Here is a 22,343-nt window from a genome sequence, read left to right on the forward strand (position 1 = left end):
GAGAATGCTATTCTTGGACGACAGTTCAGCATTCAACACCATAATCCTCTCCAGGCTCAACAAGAAGCTCAGAGACCTCGGCCTTCACCTTGCCTTGTGTAGCTGGATCCTGGATTTCCTGTCATATCGAAGGCAGGTGGTAAGAGTGGGCTCCCTCACTGCTGCCTCTCTCTCAATACAGGTACTCAGGACTGTGTACTAAGCCCCCTCCTTTACTCTCTGTACACTATCAACTCTGTCACCACTCACAGCTCCAATCTGCTAATTAAATTTGCTGATGACACGACAATGATTGTGGAAATCTCAAATAATAATGAGGCAGCCTACAGAGAAGTAGTACTGACACCACTATGTCAGGGTGCCTCACTATTATTTGAGATTTCCACAATCATTGTCGTGATACAGACATAGTGGTGTCAAAAAAACAACCTCTCCCTTAATGTCACAAAAACAAAGGAGCCGGTTGTGGACTGCAGGAGGAGTGGAGTCAGGCTAAACCCTATTGACAACAATGGATCTGGGGTTGAGAAGGTGAACAGCTTTAAGATCCTCAGCGTAAACATCACTGAGGATCTCACGTGGTCTGTACATATCGTCTGTGTGGTGAAAAAAGCACAACAGCGCCTCTTTCACCTCAAACAGATGAAGAAGTTTGGTATGGGCCCTCAAACATTCTACAGGGGCACAACTGAGACCATCCTGACTGGCTGCATCACTGCCCGGCACGGGAACTATAATCGCAGGACTGCAGAGAGTGGTGCGGGCAGCCCAGCGCATCTGTAGATGTGAGCTTCCCACTATTCGGGACATTTACAAAGACAGGTGTGTAAAAAAGGCCCGAAGGATCTTTGGGGATCCAAGTTACCCCAACCACAAATTGTTCCAGCTGCTACCATCCAGGAAACGGTACCGCAGCATAAAGGCCAGGACCAACAGACTCCAGGACAGCTTTTTCCACTTGGCCATCAGACTGATTAATTCATGCTGACAATTGTATTCCTGTGTTATATTGACCGTCCTGTTGTACATACTATTTATAAATCACTACAAATTGCACACTGCACATTTAGACAGAGATGTAACATAAAGATTTTACTCATGTATATGAAGGGTGTAAGTAATAAAGTCAATTCAATAGAACAGACCAGCAGAATTTCATTTCCTTTCAACAGAAACCTATTACAATGAGGTAGTTTATTTCAGAACACAGTTGCTATGAATCCCACCCTCCTATGTGTTTCAGATACATGGACAATTTAAGATAGCCCCTAGCAAACCTATTTAAGATGTCTATCTCATTATTGATTAACTAAATCCAGGGAAGCTGGAATGAGTTTCCAAAAGGCAAAGTTCGGCTTGAAAACAGCAAGTTCAATTTTACTTCTTCCCAGGCAGTATCTCCGACAAGGAAGATTGGCTTCCTTCCATTCCAGTTAAATGGCCTCTACACACTCAGGTGCTCAAATGCTCCTCTACTAAATCCCACCACAAGCAAGGATTCCCATGATTTGACGAGGATGATATTTTCTTTTAAGGAGGCCCAAAATGGCTGGTTAGTCCATTTGAACAATGGAATTGGCAGTGTTCTTTTTAAAACAGCGATGGCATGGATGGTACCTTGCCTCTGCTTTAACGTACAAGATTACCCCATTTCCAAAACATGAAGGAGAGTAGGATTCACTGTTGCTAGATTTGAGGTCTTGCTCCTTGAAACACTTTTCCTCAGTCAGTCAAAGGTGGTGCTGATGCAACGGAAATAAGAAAATCTTCAATGTTTCCTTTACAGTCTCACAACTATCTCACTAATCCACATCTTCAGGGTCCAATCCTGAATCTTGATTGACAAGAGCAGTATACGAGGTTCACTGGTAGAAGACTTTTGTCTTCTGAACATTTGGTGTAAAGCCCATTCTCTTATATACTTCTGAGGAGTCAACTTGATTGGAACTGTACTTCTTAATGTGCACTTAGTCAAGATCTTTTACTCACAGAAACTGTGACTGAAGTTGGGATGAACCTTGGTTGTACAGTGGAGTAGACAAAAACTGAATAGTTTCCATTCCTGCTACAGATTAACTCTAGCAGAAGCTTGTTGAAAGCAAAGTGCAGGAAGAAAAAATTGAGGGAAAGTTTTGTAAGATGATATATTTATCCTTGCTTAACAGCATAGTACAGTGAGACTGGATGAGTGGTGAACTCTTTGGTCAAAGTCATGGAATTGCATCACATTTTTTTTTAAAGATGTAGATTGGTACTGAATTTCTGAGGATTGCCAACTTTGAGATAGATTCTTCTCAAAGCTATCTAAAGCACAAATACCCAGGATCCAACCTAATGCAGCCAATACAGCTTATCAAAGACAGAAGTAGCCAGCAAAGATTTTACCATGTGAGATTATGATTTACACAAGGGTCCTTGATTTCATCTCATAGCACGGTACTCACAACCTCAACCGTGCCACAGGCCAGAAAGAGCATCAAAAGACTATTCAACAGCAGACAAAAAAAATCCTACTGGAGTACCGAACAACTACTTTAAACATAAATTCATGAATTTATGCCCCACCTGGGAAAAGGAAATCATCATCAAGAAGGAGGCTGTGATTGCATTAATTATGAAGGAATCTCTACGCTGACTGCCACAGGTATCACAAGGATTCTTAACTGCTTCCTCCCAGTCACTGAAGAGCTTCTCCTATTTGCACTACGAATTCCATCCATCAAAAGAATGGACATGATTTTCACTCTACTTCAAATGCGAGTGTCAGGAACAGCATCAGTTGCTGTTCATGACTCTATTGACTTTTTAAACCTCAGAGGTAATTTTGTTTCCATCAATGGAGAGGCATTATAACGAATCCGTGAATGTGTCTGTCCTCATCAAATTCATTAGCATTCTACATCTGCTATATAATGACATGCAAGCCATGATCCTGACCTTTATATCCCTAGAGTGAAAGGAAATACATATGTATCACTGCATTAAATTGTGCATTGTTCATTAATCTATTTTATGGGGAAAACACACACACTATTTCAAATGTTGTGTCCCAATTTAGCTATTCCACAATTTGCACATTAAAGATTATAATTGCTAATGTACAGAGCATGTTATCCAATTATAATCTTTTCATCTCACTTTAGTTTACCCAGATACAATTCAAATTGGATTGTAAGTGTGACAACTGAATGTTAACTGTGAACAACTATGCAGTACACAAGAGATTCATTCTGTTGCTACAGGCACCAAAGTTCAGGTTGTCTGCAAACCAAATATAAATAAAGCTCACTAAAATTAGTGGCCAAAAAAAAAATCCAGTAAATACTAGCGGACCTGGTACTTGTTTTTAATGAATCCCAGTAGATTTACCTTTGGCAGGTGGCCAACTGCTCAAGATCAGTGCTTTAGAAGCCAGCTTTCAGACAGTGTCCTCTATGTTTTCATCCATTAAGGTTTCCAATTCATTTTATTAAAAGTAATAAATCACAAATTGTGCCTCAGCTAGAGTACCAATTGGGGAAAAAGATATCAAGGTCTAGAAAGAACACATCGAACCATGCAATACCAAGACTTTCAGTTATGTAGGAAGACTAGAAAAACTAGTACTGTTGTCCACAGGACAGAGAAGGGTAAAGGTAAATTTAACAGCAATGTTCAACGTTATGTGCGGTTTTTTAAAATCAAGGAGGCAGAAACTCTTTTTATTGCGTCGAGCAGTCATGAACCCGAGTCAACCATTTTCACAGACTAGATGGGCTGAAGGGCCTGCAGCAAAAGAACCACAAATGACAGGAGGAGAGTGTCTATGATCTGGTTGATTGGGTACCGTTAGCAGATTCAGTAAGAATTTCAAAAGAATTACAGTTTAAAAGAGGGAACAAAGAGCAGAACCTTAATAAAACAGGAGATAGTCCTTACAAAGGGCTGGTTTTCAGTTAAATGGTTTAGTCAGTAAGCAGCACAGGGGTTAGCACACGTTTCACCATACAGTTCAATTCCTGCCACTGCCTGCAAGCAGTTTGTACATTACCGTCATGACTGTGTGGGTTTTCTCCGGGGCCTCTGGTTTCTCCCTGCAGTCCAAAGATGTACCGGTTGGTAATTTAATTGGTCTTTGTAAGTTGTCCTGTAATTAGGCTCACATTAAATCAGGAGACTGCTAGGTGGCATGGCTCGAAAGGCCAATTCCACACTGTACCTCAATAAATGAATAAATAAATAATGGGACGAAGTTTGAATAATCAGCAGATTAAAATTAGCTTCATTTAGTCAATGGTGTGCATAAGGATGGAAAATGGAGCTGCAAATAAACACCATATTATAAACGATTTAAATGACGGGATAGAAACTTACTTATCCAGGTTTTTTTGTTGATACGAAGACAGGCAGCATTCTAGCCAAAATGGATGGAAGTAATGAAGAAATGTTAAATGACAAGAGCAAATGAGAAAACTGTCATAAATGGGTTTTAATATAAACAAATATGAGGTCATCTACTTTAAACTCAATGTACTTTCTAAATAGTAAAAAACTGGAAGTAGTGGAGACCCAATACACCTCAGCATCTATGACTTATACATTATGGGCAAGATGGGAAAATCAAGAGTCTCAGCCTGAAACATCGACTGTTTATTTCCTTCCAGAGAAGCTGCCTGAATGCTGAGTTCCTCCAGCATTTTGTGTGTGTTGCTCTGGATTTCCAGCATCTGTAGAATCTCATACCTATGTGCAGGTAACTGATGAACTGCAATAAAAGTGAGTTGAATGTTACAAATATATAAAGTTTAATTAGACCACAGCTGGAAGTTTCAAATATCTATTCTTTATGTGCCAAAGAACTACCTTACTTCACTCCTAAAATCCTGGTTCTGGGATTTTAGAATTTTCTTTTGCAACCAGCACAGAAAAATACAGCGCAGAAACAGGCCCTTCATAGTCATAGTCATACTTTATTGATCCCGGGGGAAATTGGTTTTCGTTACAGTTGCACCATAAATAATAAGTTGTAATAAAACCATAAATAATTAAATAGTAATATGTAAATTATGCCAGGAAATTATGAAATAAATCCAGGACCAGCCTATTAGCTCAGGGTGTCTGACCCTCCAAGGGAGGAGTTGTAAAGTTTGATGGCCACAGGCAGGAATGACTTCCTATGACGCTCTGTGTTGCATCTCGGTGGAATGAGTCTCTGGCTGAATGTACTCCTGTGACCAACCAGTACATTATGTAGTGGAGGGAGACATTGTCCAAGATGGCATGCAACTTGGACAGCATCCTCTTTTCAGACACCACCGTCAGAGAGTCCAGTTCCATCCCCACAACATCACTGGCCTTACGAATGAGTTTGTGGATTCTGTTGGTGTCTGCTACCCTCAGCCTGCTGCCCCAGCACACAACAGCAAACATGATCGCACTGGCCACCACAGACCCGTAGAACATCCTCAGCATCGTCCAACAGATGTCGAAGGACCTCAGTCTCCTCAGGAAATAGAGACGGCTCTGACCCTTCTTGTAGGCAGCCTCAGTGTTCTTTGACCAGTCCAGTTTATTGTCAATTCGTATCCCCAGGTATCTGTAATCCTCCACCATGTCCACACTGACCCCCTGGATGGAAACAGGGGTCGCCGGTACCTAGCTCTCCTCAGGTCTACCACCAGCTCCTTAGTCTTTTTCACATTAAGCTGCAGCTAATTCTGCTCACACCATGTGACAAAGTTTCCTACCGTAGCCCTGTACTCAGCCTCATCTCGCTTGCTGATGCATCCAACTATGGCAGAGTCATCAGAAAACTTCTGAAGATGACCATCTAGCCCATTTAGTCTGTGACGAAACACTTAATTGCTGATCCCATTGACCTGCACCTGGACCATAGCTCTCCATACCCCTCCCATCTATGTACTCATCCAAACTTGGAATGATGTGAGGTCATATTTTAATTTTAAATCTGAGGTTGATAAGTTTTCATAAATCATATATGCTTTATACAGAGTTTTCATTATTTGTAAATTACCAAGTTTTCTTTGATCTGACTCACCTAATTAATAAGAAACTTGCTTTGAAATACAGGATACCTATATTCTAAAAGTTGGTGGTGCATTTAATCATCATCAGTCTGCCAGAGCATTTTGAAGAACTAGGTTGCAATCATTTGGGGAATTAAATGTAGCAACAATTTTTTTTCACAGCAGCTAAATCATTTCAAAGTCTACAATAGCAAGCAGATAAAAAGCTGAAGACATTTATGACTGAAGACATATAGTGACCACAAAACAGCCAGAAAGAGTACACTGCTAAAGTATCCCTGATGTAGGTTAAGGATACAGTTACAGTAATCAAGACTATAATGACCAAGTGATGACAGCATTATCTGACCCACCCTAGCTTATCACAATAGAATAACAAGATCCCAACCCACTGGTGGCAAGAGTGCTGGATGTTTCACTGCTGAATTTTTAATGATCATAGGCTGAAATCCATAGGCTGTCCAATCCCCTCCTATCGTTGGTCCCCCTACCAAAAACAGAATTTTATCTCATTCAGTGCTCAGAGCTGAATGCAATTAATTTTCATCAAAAGCATTGTTGCAAAGAACATCTTAAGACTGCTTCACTTTGGATATTAAAGAAAATTCAAGGTACTTTGTTTAATTTCTTTTATAAACATCCAAAAGACAAAGCTGGAAGCTGAAACCCTTAGTTGTTAGGCAATTTAAATATAACCTTATCTCTGAGTCTATAATCAGTGTAGTTATCCTACATCCTAGGAAAATTAGCTTTTTCCATCACTAAATCAACAGAAAGTGACACTATTGAAAATAGCCCTTTTAAATCAAGATGAAAGTGACAGTGGAGAAAATTACACAGTGCACAAGCCATTGCTGGATTAATTAAACTGACCAAAAACTTCAGCTGACAGCTTTCAAACTAGAACTGCAGATAAATTATGTTTGTAATTTCAAATTATACCTGTCATGCACTGTAAAACTTGAGATATAAGGGGACAGAAATCCATTTTTCTTGAAAATCTGGGTAATAACTCAAAAGAATAAAAAAGACACTACTCAATCTATCTTTGGGAAAAGGCACGTATATAACCCCAATTACCATAAAAAAACAGCATATAGGTTGCCCTTCTGTTAAGCGTCAGGAAATGTAGCAAATGTTATGGTACAATTTTAATTTAGTACTAATTGATCAATTACACAGATTAAAGATGGGTTCTATGACTACAAATATAATTGTCGGGACTGAACCGCCTCTTTCCATGTTCTAATCTCTACCACCCAGATTTGAAAACAAGATATCTAAACAACGCATGCTATTATTAAACTGTAACATTTGAAATTGCCACAATTTCTGAACAATTTATGCCACCATCCTGTTAATTTTCCAAATTTTACCTCTAATCATCTCTTCATGAAATGAATGCACATTAATCTTGGCACAAAAGATTAACAGTAAATTGACGTGATTACTAACCAACATTCTTTAAAAGAATCCCTTAAAAAAATAGAACATTATAGCATAGTACAAGCCCTTCAGCCCATGATGTTGTGCTAACCTTTTTATCTACTCTAACATCATTCTAAACATTCCCTCCTAGTGTTGGACTGCTCTGGGAAATCTAGAAATTCCTAAAATTTAATGAGAATTAATAGATTTTAATATAATTCATCTACTTTGAACTCAAAGTTAGAATAACAATGCTTCCTAAAAGGCAAAATGATTTAGGCAGTGTAGATCTAAAAATATAGAAAACAATCAAAACATTTCATGGGAAATCTGGTATTTACTTCTAAAGAACTGGGATAAAGAAGACAGACTTCAGTCCAGTGCGTTATGTGGCTATAGATTAGACCAGTGCCTGGAGTACTGAAAACAATTCTGGGCACCAGACAATTTCAAATTCTAATTTTAACATTTTTTCCTATCTACCTCGTTTTAAAAAATTCAGATATATTATTCTGTACCTAGCATCATACTGATACCATCCTCCCCTCTCACCTTCTAATTCTGAATATTGCCTCAAAGAAAGACAAAGCAATGATCTAAGCAAAACAAGTCTCGTAATGAGCAAAAATCTTTGCTTGATTGTACAGCTGCAAGAAGTAAATATGTACTAATGACATTGAGGAAACCTTCACCAGTAAGGTTTTTCCTGACTTTAATAGCCTACAAATGAGGAAGACAGCATAACAAACGAGTGTTAACTTGTTAAAGCAAACAAAAAAAAACATATCAATACAAAGTGGAAACAATGACAAAGCAGTATACACTCCTTACCATTTCCTCCAATACCAGGGCCACAGCTTATACCTCAATAAAGCAGGAACTTGCAACTGATCTTTCACCTCCAGACGGTTCTACCAGTTACCATTTTGAGTCAAAGCTAACTGGTCTGAATATTTTACTTACCCTTTTCACTCTCCATAACATCTGAGAAACCAGATAACTATTAGTGAATGGGAAATATTTTTGAAAAAATTTATATTTAAACCAAGCTACTCATTTGATTTGTTTTTGATCCAAATACACTATTGATGATACCTGAAAACACCTAGTTTGTAACTGTGTTTAAAACTTTCATGAAAATCTGTTTTTCAAATTTAATGCCACAACTGATTAAAAACTGAGTTATTGTGTTAGCATTATTTATGGATACAAATTTGAGGCAAGCATTTTCTTCACTGTTAGGTATCATTAGTCCACCAATTTATTTGACCAATGACATAGTCCACTCTTTACTGATAACAACAGACAATGCTGCCAATCGTTTTAATTACCATGACAATTAATTGCACAAGACATCCCTTATTAAGTTACCTATATTATCTTGAAAGTTTCAATAGCAATTTTGAAGGCTGTGCTGATTTTAGGCGAAGTCAAGTTTCAAGCTGCTGCAATCAGTTACTGTCAATCTGTGATCACTACAGTAATAAGATTCCAAATGCAACAAATGACAATTTAGGAAGGAACACCTACAGAGTGAAGTTGTTTTTTTACAATAATATTTTTCTATTTTGACTCAGCACAAGTTATGAAATTAAGTTTTCTTTAGAAAACACTTCAAAAAAACTAAAAAGGTAAAAAGGGAAAATCTTCAATGCAGTATGAAAAGGCTTAATGACCTTAAGGCATGTAGATTTAATATTTAAAATAAGAAAGGAATCAAAATAGAATGCTATGTATAAATGGATTCAAGGATATCAGAGGATGTTTGCCTAAAACAACATATATGATTTTTTTGCACCCTCCAGCACTAATGAATTTGCATTTCTTCCCCTTGTATTCTCCAGATTGTTGTTTAATAAGACAACTAATAAGGTCAGTTTCTTAGAAGAGCATTTTCTGGAGCCAACCAGTGGGCAAGCCATTCTAGACCCAGAATCGTGTAACAAGATAGAATTAATTAATGACTAATTGTTAAGGTGTCCAAAGCTGCAGCAATCATAACACAATTAAATTTCAGACATCCCACCTCTCCTTGGAGTTCCGAGAGTCTCCCGCTTATTGATTGAGGCTCCGTGATGCCCGCAAATTATATACAATATCCTAGAAATCGATTTTTTAGAGAGGGAGAAGGAGAGGGAAAAAAAAAGAAAGAAAATGAATGAATCCTGCTTGATCTCTCTTTGTGCTAAGTAAACCTATCAGTTTTCACTGCGGGCAGGCTTTACAGTCGACCTCTCTATCTATCTTCCATACTCCATCAGTTCAGTTACTGCCGTCTGTAATGACGCTGTAATCATCCGGACAACTGCCGATGATGAAGTACAAAAGCCTGGCGAAGAAATTCCCAAGGCTGGCGATGACAACCTGACTACGCGAGGCTGTCCTATACAGGCCGGGCGTGTTGGCGTCTTAAAGGGGATTAGAGCGGGGTTTAAATTGGAGCGAAATTCTAAAATCGCCCCCTAAGACATCTTTTAAAACGCGCTGGCAGCAAGCAAATTCTTCGGGGTTTTTTTTCCTGAAACACTTCCACTTACAGGTACATCAAAGCCTGCGATGGGCTGGGTTTAAGCACAGCCATTTTCAGAAGAAAAACTGATTTTAATAAATACCCGGCCCCAACCGAGGTCTCGTCATTAGGACAGCGAACTGTTTACCTGTGCTACGCACTTTAAATGCATTTTGAATTACACTTTATTAAATAATATGGTAATAAATTGTTTTATGTGGTGTGCATGATATATGTATTGTGGCTACACCGTGGTCCGGACAGAGGTTGTTTCGTTTGTGGACAATCAGCCAGATGACAATAAACTTGAACTTGAAGATACAGAACTTCTAAATCACACATTTAAAATCCCCCATTTCGATGTAAAAAAGTAAGTTCTGATCCTGACTATTGTGGGGGGGGGGGGTGAGAGTGGGAGAGTGAGAGACGCACACACACATAACAGACGTACATGCGATCGGACGTTGTCCGAATAGTTATAGTCATAGTCGTACTTTATTGATCCCGGGGGAAATTGGTTTTCGTCACAGTTGCACCATAAACAATAAATAGTAATAAAACCATAAGTAGTTAAATAGTAATATGTGAATTATGCCAGGAAATTATGAAATAAGTCCAGGACCAGCCTATTGGCTCAGGGTGTCTGACCCTCCAAGGGAGGAGTTGTGAAGTTTGATGGCCACAGGCAGGAATGACTTCCTATGATGCTCTGTGTTGCATCTCGGTAGAATGAGTCTCTGGCTGAATATACCCACCCAGTACATTACGTAGTGGATGGGAGACATTGTCCAAGATGGCATGCAACTTAGACAGCATCCTCTTCAGACAGCACCGTGAGAGAGTCCAGTTCCATCCCCACAACATCACTGGCCTTACGAATGAGTTTGTTGATTTTGTTGGTGTCTGCTACCCTCAGCCTGCTGCCCCAGCACACAACAGCAAACATGATAGCACTGGCCACCACAGACTCGTAGAACATCCTCAGCATGGACATTAAGCAGCACACATCTGTAATAAAGATACACCTTATGCTTGTATTTCTTTTAGGGACCACAACATACTAGGGAGGCTAAGCGCAGGGAAGGCTGCTCAAGTATTTCACAAACAACAGGAATTCTGCAGATGCTGGAAATTCAAGCAACACACATCAAGGTTGCTGGTGAACGCAGCAGGCCAGGCAGCATCTCTAGGAAGAGGTACAGTCGACGTTTCAGGCCAAGACCCTTCGTCAGGACTCAGGGTCCTGATGAAGGGTCTCGTCCTGAAATGTCGACTGTACCTCTTACTGGAGATTAAGTATTTCACAGTTCTTTTCAGCAGAAAACCAAAGTCTGACAGAGAAGGTCACTAGAGCTGAGTTGTACTTTACATCTTTCATCGTTGAGCATAACCTGCCATCCCAGGTGTGTCAGCACACAGGCAAGCTATTCAGGAAAATGTTTCCTGATTCACAAAATAGCAAAAAACTATGCCTGCTCATCAACCAAGACAGCAGCTATTGTGAACATGGCACATTAAGACAGAATTCAGAAGTCAGCTGTCTCACAAAACACTTGTGAATTTGATGTCTTGCAAAATTAACAAATTCATTGACACAGACTGCTATGAGGTTGAGACTTCCGGTTGAGACCTCCCTGAAATGAGTTTTTGCAGGGTGGGATCTCTGAAATTTTATTTTTTTAGGGGGAGGGGGGGAGAGAGATTTTCAAGGCGATTATAAGAACATAAAAGCTGAGCTCATAGATCATAAAGATTGCTACACTGAACTGGAAATAAGTAAATTGATATGCAGTGGCAAATACTTTTAAGGGGATTTTCAGAATACACATGTGTGTAGTCTAATGAGAAAGAAAAAAAAATCAAAGGGGAGGACCAACCATCCACCGGTAACTAACAAAGCTAGTTGGTATCAAACAAACAGAAAGCATACACTCAGAGGACACTTTATTAGGTATGCCTGTACACCTGTTCATTAATACAAATATCAAATCAGCCAATCATGTGGCAGCAACTCAATGTGTTAAACCATGAACACATGGTCAAGAGGTTCAGTTGTTGTTTTGACCAAATATCAGAATGGAGAAGAAATGTGATCTAAGTGACTTTGACATGAATGATTGTTGGTGCCAAACAGGGTGTTTGAGGATCTCAGAAACTGGGATTTTCATGCACAATAGTCTCTAGAGTTTACAGAGAATGGTGCAAAAAACAAAAAAAAAAAAGTATATGGCAGTTCTATGGGCAAAAATGCCCTGCTAATGAGAGAGGCCACAGGAGAATGGCCAGACTGGATCAAGTTGACAGAAGGCAACAGTAACTTGAGTAACCACACAGTACAACAGAGGTGTGCAGAAGAGCATCTCTAAATGCACAACATGTTGAACCTTGAAATGACTGGGCTACAGCAGAAGAAGAAAAAGAACATACACTCAGTGGTCACTATATTAGATACAGGAGGAGCCTAATAAAATGGTCACTGAATGTATATTTATACAATATATGTGCCATATTTGGCAAGTCAAAAGACTGAGTAGAATAAAAGAAAAGGCAAAGAATAACTAAAATATTAAAGAAAAAATTGATTATGAGATAAACCTGGCCAGGCATACAAAACAAAACCAGGAGTTTCTACTGATGTCTAAAGCAAAGTTCATAAAGTGTAATTAGTTTTGGGAATTAACAATGGAAACTAAGAGATAGCAAATGAATTACTACAGAGAATAGCCAAAAATAAAAGGGGAGGAGGGGACTCAGGACATTGACAATGATCAGAGAAGTGGTGGAGCTACAAGCTAACCTGTCTCAAGGTCCTCATGGATTTCTTCCTAGCAGCTTTAAAGCAGCTTTAAAGTAGTGTTTGGTGAATTACACATTGCTTTTACATAGAACCATGCACCAGAGTTGTGCCAGACTAATTAACTAATTCAGTTTTAATTTTCCAATATTTTCCAGATTTGGGGAAGGTTCCATTAGGTTATAATCTTGCAAATGGAATGTCTTTATTTAAAAAAAAGGAAGTGACAGAAATCAATTTGTCCTAGAGAAAATACTTGTAGATATCGTTGAAAGCATGAGAGCAGATCATTTAGATTCAGGAAAAGTTAGTGATGTCTCAGCAGTAAGGACAGAAGATATGGTTGCTATATTTTCTGATGATACACAGATAGAAAAGTGAGAAGAAGAAACATAGAGATTACAAAGTGCTTTTGATACTGAAATAATGAGTTAATGATCTGGCAAATGGAGTATAGTGAGGGGAAAAAAACACTTAACCCATGAGGTTTTTTGAGGGGGCGGGGGGGAGAGAGCGAGAGAGACTTTCTCGGCTTATATGATGAATAAACTCTTCTTTGACTTCCAGCCGGGTATGGGTATCAATTATAACCTTGTTATAAGCAATACCTGTACCCGGCTAAAAGCCCAAGAAGAGCTTATTCATCAGATCCTTATGTGATCTACAAGGAAGCGACCAATTCCATGCTTCTCTATAGCTAATAACAATAATCAGAATGTAACTAGTCGGTATTAGGTCACTAGGTACACAGTCGAAGCGGAAGATGGAAATAATACTGTGGCAACCACTAGTCCAGGACAAAGACAGACAAAATGGACTTGACCTTGACTAGACTACTGATGTGAGCAATCATATTGGATGAGAACAGAAGAAATAGGATTTAAGTCATTACTCAACACTAGAGCAAAATAAAGTCCTGGGATCACTGAGGAACCCCCAGACCAACACTTGTAAGAAGATTTTTGAAGTCTGAGACCCAGAGGCTAAAAGGAAGCCGAAAGTCAAACTTGATTCAGTCCTGAAGAAGGGTCTCGGCCTGAAATGTCAACCGCTTGTTCATTTTCGTGGGTGCTGCCTGACCTGCTGAGTTGCTCCAACATTTTGTGTGTGTTGCTCTGGATTTCCAGTATCTGCAGAATCTCTTATCTTGATTCTAATCTCCTTATATTTTGATGAATAGTAGACTATGCAAGGTGTGAGTACTTGTATATTGTCTTTGCATTTAAGTGTTTGAATAAATCCATGTACAATTTTCACCAGTTGTTAGTAGAAAATTTCTAATCTAAATGTGGATGCAACACAGCAAGCTTCAGCATTCTTGGTCCCATTCTCTACGATCTCCTTAAGAATTCATCAACCTTTTAAAAATCTTCTGTAAACCTAACTCTCAAGACAGATTTTCAGGAATTCCATTTAAAAGGTTTTCTGACTCTGCTGAGCAACAAACTTATATTGTGTTTTGTTTTCTTAAGAAATAGAACCTACTTAAAAGCACATTTAAAATAATTTATAAGTGCAAGTTTAACAGTTTAAAAGACGCTTAAACTATTTCAATTCAATATCATGAGATACACGAAACCAAATACTTAAGATATATACAAGACACAACCCAAAACACCTACTCAAAGAGACCAAACAGAAAATAAAAAGCGGTTAATCTGCAAGTTCAAGGTCTATATAAATAACTATTCTGCTCAATTCCTGAGATGAGACAAAGCAATGAAGTCTCAAAATGCAGCACTCATCATTACCCAGAGAAAAACAAAGACAAAGCTTTCTTTATCCCAATATAAATCACTATGGAGACTCTCAACATGTACTTGCTATGCAAATTCAAAGAATGAAGTTCTAAAATACCTGATCAAATTCCAACAATGCACTTTAGTTTCCAAAACTGCCATGGACAGTCCCAAACCCAGATGCAAAAGGAATAGGGTTGGATATGGGGTAGCAACCACATCTCGTAACAACCCAGAGCTACAGAAACACCTCATTCCTAGACAGAGGACTCTGGCAAGCTGCTGTCAGCAGCCTGTGCCGCAGTAGGGACCGGCTTAAGTAAATATATCAGCTCCCATTGTGCAACACTCAGTAACTTAAGGGTTATGCAGAACAGAAATGGGTCCTTTGCCCCACCATGTCCTTGCCAACCTTTTTGATCTCCACTAATCCCTTTAGCTTGCATTAGATCCATATCCTTCTCTTCCTTACCTTTTTAAGTGTCTATCAAAATGAATCTTAGAAGTACTGATTGTACCCAAGTCCATCACATGGCCTGATACCAAATTCCAGTTATAACCACCCTTTATGTAAAAAAGAAACTTTCCCCTTGAATCCGTTTAAAACTCTTTCCTCTCACCTCTGCCATCTTGCTTTTGATACACAATCTATCGGCTTTCTCCAGGTTGTGGCAGGAATTGTTTGTAACATGGACAGTTTTCAAGTTGGAAATATGGCTATGAATCTAATTCCCGAGTGGTAGGAGATACCTGCAGCCCGGTAGCAGCTGGTAAATTGATTTCAACAGCCTCCCAAACCACTCATTCATGTGCACAAGTTGTTCTCAGTTGGGAATTGGTAACCTGAAGATCTGTAGTGGAAATCAGTGGGGAAAGCATGCTTCCTATAAGTTTATATATTACTAATGTTAATATTTACCATTAAAATTAAGACAGCAAAACACCAATCTATTTTCAACTCTTCATACTCACATATCTTACAACCCTATCTTCGAGAAACACCATTTACATCGGCACAGCTCGTCACCCTTTCAAAATTCCAGCACAACAAAACCTTGGATACTTCAAATATAATGTACAACAAGCAGTTTTCAAACATTGCTAATATGAACCCACATCTACAAATACTTTTCCACCTATCACTTCCCTGCTCCTTATTTCATCCACCCATATGGCTTCACCTACTACCTGCCGATAGGTTTCTGCCCGAAATGTCGAGTGTACTTTTTTTCTATAGATGCTACCTGGCCTGCTAAGTTCCTCCAGCATTTTGTGTGTGTTGCTCAGATTTCCAGCATCTGCAGACTTTCTCTTGTTTGTGACTGATCACCTATCCCCTTCTAGCTTGCCCTCCTTCCTACCCCTCCCCCCCCCCCACCATTTTATACTGACATCTTCCCCCTTTCTCTCCAGTCCTGATTAAGGGTCTTCAATTAAAATGTCAACTGTTTATTCATTTCCATAGATGCTGCCTGATCTGCGGAGTTCATCCAGCATTTTGTGTTTACCTACAAGTACTAGTTTAATTCAACAATGAAGACATCAGCGGAAACGACAAATGGGCCAGATACAACCATCAACTTGAAATTTTATTTCTGTATTTTTTCCTCTCTCCACAGATTTCCATTACAGATCTTCTCCAGATTACCAATTCCCAACTGAGGACAACTTGTGCACATAAGTTAGTGTTTTGGGAGGCCGTTGAAATCAATTTACCAGCTGCTACAGGGCTGTAGATATCTCCTACCACCTGGGAATTAGATTCATAGCCACATTTCCAACTTGCAAACTGTCCATGTTACAAACAATTCCTGCCACAACCTGGGGAAAGCCTATAAATTGTGTTTTCATTTTTGATTCCCATTCCAGCGATATTTTATTTATTGGTCAACCATGCTGCCCTTGTCCACAAATCATCACCCAACATGTCCAAACACAATCCATGCTGAAGTAAAAACAAAAAATTCCAAAAACAATCTATGGTTCCAATAGTTTCTTTGGAAATATAAACAGGTTGTCAGTCCAGTTGCTCACTATCCCATTCACCTGCCAAACATTTGCTCCCTGCAACACCAGCATTCAATGGCAGGTGTTTACTCTCTACAGCAACTCTTAAAGTTGTCAAAAGCACTTCCACCTCGGCCACCACTTAAAAATAAAAGGCCAGCAGAAGAATCACCTTCAAGCTCCCCTTTAAATTGTGCACCATTCCAAACTGGCATGGCTTTATTCTTGCTCAGCCAAAATCCCTGACAAACACTTTCGGAGCTCTTCATCACATTAAACAAACTCTTGGTAGTAAATAAGAAAGGCAATAAATGTTATCTATCACTAATGCTCATAACCAAACAAAAAGTCAGAGGTCACCTTCCAACTTTTCTGATCATTCCTGATAATAAATCAAGAATTATTAAACCTGACAAGTTATATCTGAAATATTTATTGTGTTTCTCTACACACAGTTGTTCCCTTGATATGAGCAATTCCATAATTTTCTATTTTGATTATGATTTGAAAGTCTTCAACATTTATATGACTTGTGATTTAAAATCCTCACTGCTGGTTGAGTGCAGTCATGACAGTATAAAAGGTTAATAATACCAAAATTATCAATACAGAAGGAGCACTTAAGAACCATCCAAATCAGACGAGCTCATATGATCCGATCCTCAACAACTCACTGGAATATTTATCCCATGACTCAGTAACTGACTAGTTAACCTAGTTAAGTGCACTGACTATGTATTGCTGTAATTCACAAGGGTACTTTAATGCACTCAAACTTTACTGCAACTTTCGTAGTTATGAATAGTAACACAGTATTGGGTGAAAAGACCCCACATTCATTCCCCATACGAATTAATCTAGTTATACTTCAATCACTACTACTTTATTGTCTCTTGGTCACTATCCTGGAAATTCCTTATAAGTTTACTGCTGTGGCATCACCTCTTACAAAGTAAAACCAAGTGACATATGTGACGAAAAGAGCTCAGAGCTTTTTATGCTTGCTTTGACTGACAGAACATGGGGGCACCATCATACGTAATATATAGTAAATTCTATGTATTGCACTGTACTGCTGCTGTAAAACATTAAGATTCATGGCATATGCCAGTGATAATAAACCAGATTGTGAAAATGTACTGTAATCTTGGACAAATGAACTTATTTTTTGTTTCTGCACACTTGAATACACTTTTTAAAATAATTATATATTTTTCTCTTGTCCTGCAAATGAATGGTACAACTCTAGGTCACACAATACTCATTAGTCGCAATTAACTCAGTCCTCTGTGACATGTTTACCTGCTGGTAACTTTGTTCAGTACAATTGATATAATGATCAGCATAGTAGAAGTTGATAAATCTTGAGAAAATTTACACGAATTAAGAAATTTTATATACCAATTATATAAACTTAGGGAAAACTAAAAAAAGTTAAACACTTACCCCTGCTATATATATTGCATTGCTTCATTCCTTCAAAAAGCATTGAATGTCTTTTTCAATAAAGAAAGAAAAACTGTATTACCAAATCATATCATCCAAGAATGCTCAAGAATCATTTAAGAAACAATAAATATCGTACACAGGATAGTGGTAAAAATGCTAAAAGAATAAAAAATGTCCTAAGTTAGATAAGTCGTTTCTTTGTTTTATTTGGCGGGGATTAAAATTTAAATGATATGGTGTAAATTGTTAACAAGCATGTAATGTATCTAGATGATTTATACAATTTTTAAAATTATATTGCAGAGACAGGCAAGGAAAAAATTGCTTCATAAGCCAAAATAAGGCAGAAATTGCAAAGTCACACATTTCCAATCTTTTTTTAAGGGGGCTATTACTGGACAACTGAAGAACTAGTCATTCAACACAAAAAAAAAGCTCTTTGCCACATATGGTCCATGCCAACCATGACATACCATCCAAGGTAATCCCATTAATGGTTTGGCCCATAACCTTCTAAACCTTTCCAACCCATGAAACTGTCCAAATGTCTTTTAAAAGATGTCTTTAAAAATGTAAGATGCACGGATAACTCAGAAACGAGAGAGCACTCTGTGTTGGGTAAACTACTGGAAACAATAACCTGGGCAAATTGTGTGGATTAGCTGAAAGCTAACAGAGAACTATAATATTGTACTCATCAACCAGGGAACCAAATATTCATCCACCATTGAAATGAAAATCAAAAACCTTACAGATACTGGAATAGAGACACACAGCATTTTGTCCCTGATCACCAATTTTTGTCCCCCCACCTAGTTCGTTCCACCTACTACCCAGTTTTTTTTTATATATTCTTGTTATTTTTTTAATTACAAACAAAAAAAACAAAAAAAAGCACATTCACAAAACCACAACCTTAACAAAATCAGACTAAATATTGAGCAGCAAAAGGGAGGAAAAATATAAAGGCAGAAGTAAACATACACAGCAGAGGTGCACCGCACCAAAACCCCCTAGTCCTCACCCCGTAAGAAAGTCCAATACAGAGCTCTATATCCTTTCAAAGATGTCCCCTCTGTCCTCATTACATGGTCTCAGTCTCTCCAAATGTAAAGTTCTCTCAGCCACAGATCGTACGTAGGCACAGAGTCCACTTTCCACATTTGCAGGATTAACTTCTTACCAATCACCATTCCAAACAATAGTCATTTTTTCATACTTATTGGCTGAAGACAGGGAGCTTGTTGCTCCAAGGATGGCTATGAGCAGGTCTGATTCCCACCGCTTCCCAAAAGCCTCAGTGAAACAGTGAAAAATACTTTTCCAGTATGCATAAAGCTTACAACATGACCAGAATGAATGTGACAAGTTACTGTTCACAGATTTACATCTATTACAAACCGGTGACACATCAAGGTAGAAACTGTGCAGCTTTTCTTTAGAATAATGGAGTCTATGTATTGTTTTAAACTGTATAAGTCTGTGACTGAGGTTGACCGAACAATCGTGTATACTCTTTAAACACTCATCCCAGACCTCCTATCAGTTCTATACCCAATCCATCCACCCATGCCTGTTTAAAACCTGCAGTATTCACCCGAGCTCCATTATATAGGATCTGATAAAAATAGGATACCACTCCAGGAGTAACAGGATCAAATTTATTTATTGCCTCCAGGGACTCATGTTTGTCTAAAACTTCGAAGTTAGGTTATATTTCCTAACATAATCTCAAATTTGTAAATATCTAAAAAAAAACTAGATGCAGGGATATTGTAAACTGCTCGTAACTGTACAAATGAGGCAAAGTTTCCAGTAATATATAGGTCACCTACACTACAGGTGCCTCTCTGTTTCCAGGTAGAAAAAACAGTATCATTCAGGTCAGGGAAAAAGGAATGATCATCACAAATTGGAGTGTCAATATAAGTTTTTGGGGCCTTAATGTGTAGTTGAATCTGCTTCCTAATTCTTATAGTGCTGCCAACCACAAAGCTGTTACTAAAATGTGACTTAATAACTGCAGTGGAGCTATTAGGGAAAGCTGGTAAGGAAGTCTTCTTACAAAGCATTCGCTCTATGAGTAACCATGCTGGGCACGAGTCTGAGGTAGAGGGTGGGCCTTTTTTCCACCATGCAAGAATGGATAGGTGAGCAGCCCAATAATACATTTTAACATTTGGTAGGGCAAAACCACCTGCTTCCTTGAGCTTTGACAAGTGTTTTTTAGTAATTCTAATGGCTTTATAATTCCAAATGAAGGGTATAATAATTGAATTCAATTGCTTAAAATATGACAGAGGAATAAAACATGGAATTGATGGGAAAAGATGAAGAAATTGTGGCAGTACAATCATCTTGATTGCGTTAACCCTCCCCACCAAAGAAATTGGAAGGGTTTTCCAAAAGTCAATATTGTGCTTAACCTGCTCAACTTTGTTTCGCCAATTCACTTGCAAAACGTCATCTGGGTTTTTTGTAATAGCCACACCAAGATAGGAAAAATTATCATAAGTTATTTTAAAGGGAATGGACTGTAAATACGCTGTATTAACCACTGCAGTGACTGGCATTAGTTCACTCTTATCCCAATTAATAGAGAAACCAGAGAAACTACCAAAATTATTAATTAGAGTCAGAAGGGCAGGTATTGATGTTTGTGGGCTAGAGATATATAAAAGGACATCATCTGCGTATAACGAAAGGTGATGTTTATGTCCATGCATATCAATGGGAGATATCAAAGGGTCCTGTCTGATGCTAACAGCCAGTGGCTCAATGATAACTGCAAACAAAAACGGAGAAAGGGGGCAGCCTTGACCAGTCCCACGATGAATTGCAAAAGGGGAGGAAATATTCTGATTAGTGATAATAGAAGCAGATGGGTCTGAATAAATTATTTCAATCCATTTAATGAAAGATGGTCCAAATCCAAATTTCTTAAGTGCAAACCTCATATATGGCCATTCCACTTGGTCAAATGCATACCCACAGATTTTAACTACCAGATTCCACCCCTCCCCCGCCCCATCTGATTTAACATTGCTACATCTCCGCTAATGGTTCCCATCATCACCTTCCATGCTCAAGTTACAACACTGGTGGTCTTGTGTGCCTACATATTCTCCTCCTGCAACTGCCTCCACCTTCATACCCCTCTCTCCTCACCTGCTCCATCCACCTCTTTTGCCAGCCTTCATATATTATCCACCTCCCTATTTCCAATCTCCATCTTTCCATCTGATCATCATTATTCACCTGCACTCAGTACACCAATTCTCCCTCTCCAAACACAGTGTTGATGCAGGACTTTGACCCAAAAACATTAACAATTCTTTCTCCTCCCCCCCCCCCACCCAAGGCTAATTGACCACTGAGGCTACATCCACACTAGACCGGATAAACCTGTAACTGAAGCTTTTCTCTTCGTTTTGACCCTCTGTCCACACTGAAACGACGCTTTCCTCCCCCGAAAACGGAGATTTTCAGAAACACTCTCCAGGGTGAATAAATCTGAAAACGCCTAATATCCAGCGTAGTGTGTACAGGGTAAACGACTATTTTTAAAACCGCTGTCATGACGTGCCGGAACAGATGGTGGCGGCAGCGCAGCATTTCGTTGTTTTCTTGAACGCAACCTCCAACACCACAACAACAATATCTGACAATAGATGTGTAACAGCCTGATGTAACATTGTATGGAAATACAAGATAACACTGATGCAGACATGTTTTATACATTTAACAAAGTGCTTTATTAATGTATTGCTTGTGCAAACATTCAAAAGATGCAATTGTCACTTTTGCCCAGTAACTCGTTTTATTGCACATGTTAAATACAGCAAAATAATACACAAAGATATGGCAAAAGTAAAGCAAACAAATGAGGTAACAGCAAATTTCACTTTTGCCCAGTAACAAGCCTTATTGCACTTAGTTGTAGCTGTCGCCCCTATCATTGGTGAAGAGACTATGGCTGTAGGAAATGTTTCTGGACAAACTCGCACCAAGTCTTTCGTTTGGCAATTTCCTTTTAAGTTTTTCTAGTCTGTAACTGGACAAATGTGCACCAAGTATACCGTTTCCTCTTCACTTGTTTTCTGTGTGTCCTGTGCGTGCCCAGTAGGAGGAGATTCACCCAAGTATCCGTTTTAATGTGGACAGAGGTATTTTTAAAAACACCTAGTGTGGGCGCCTGTCGTTTTTACGCAAAACCGGCGTTTTCAAAATTATCCGGTCTAGTGTGGACGTAGCCCGAGTTCCTCCAGTACATTGTTTGTTGCAAATACTGGAAATCTGAAAAACTCACAGTTCAGTTTGCATCTGTGCAAAGGGAAACAGTTAACATTGTCTTTGCTGCCCTTCAGCCCAGAACATTAACTGATTATCTT

The 22,343-nt window shown here is 38.8% G+C and overlaps 1 protein-coding gene across 6 annotated transcripts in view; it reads right to left on the reverse strand.

Moving 5' to 3' along the window:
* The window catches only part of galnt11 (UDP-N-acetyl-alpha-D-galactosamine:polypeptide N-acetylgalactosaminyltransferase 11 (GalNAc-T11)), a 138,491-nt gene that overhangs the window by 101,622 nt on the left and 14,526 nt on the right, over positions 1-22,343 (reverse strand). For 2 of the 6 annotated variants that reach the window (XM_072254081.1, XM_072254076.1), the window contains 2 exons: positions 17,950-17,999; positions 9,481-9,554 (listed from right to left, as the gene is read on the reverse strand). The exons of 2 other annotated variants lie outside the window; for them this stretch is intronic. The gene's annotated coding sequence lies outside the window, so the exon portion shown is untranslated. The remainder of the gene's footprint in view (positions 1-9,480; positions 9,555-17,949; positions 18,000-22,343) is intronic. 2 more of the 6 variants (XM_072254080.1, XM_072254075.1) reach the window with 1 other exon arrangement.

Source organism: Mobula birostris, chromosome 3 (assembly GCF_030028105.1).
Source record: "Mobula birostris isolate sMobBir1 chromosome 3, sMobBir1.hap1, whole genome shotgun sequence".
NCBI lineage: Eukaryota > Metazoa > Chordata > Chondrichthyes > Myliobatiformes > Myliobatidae > Mobula > Mobula birostris.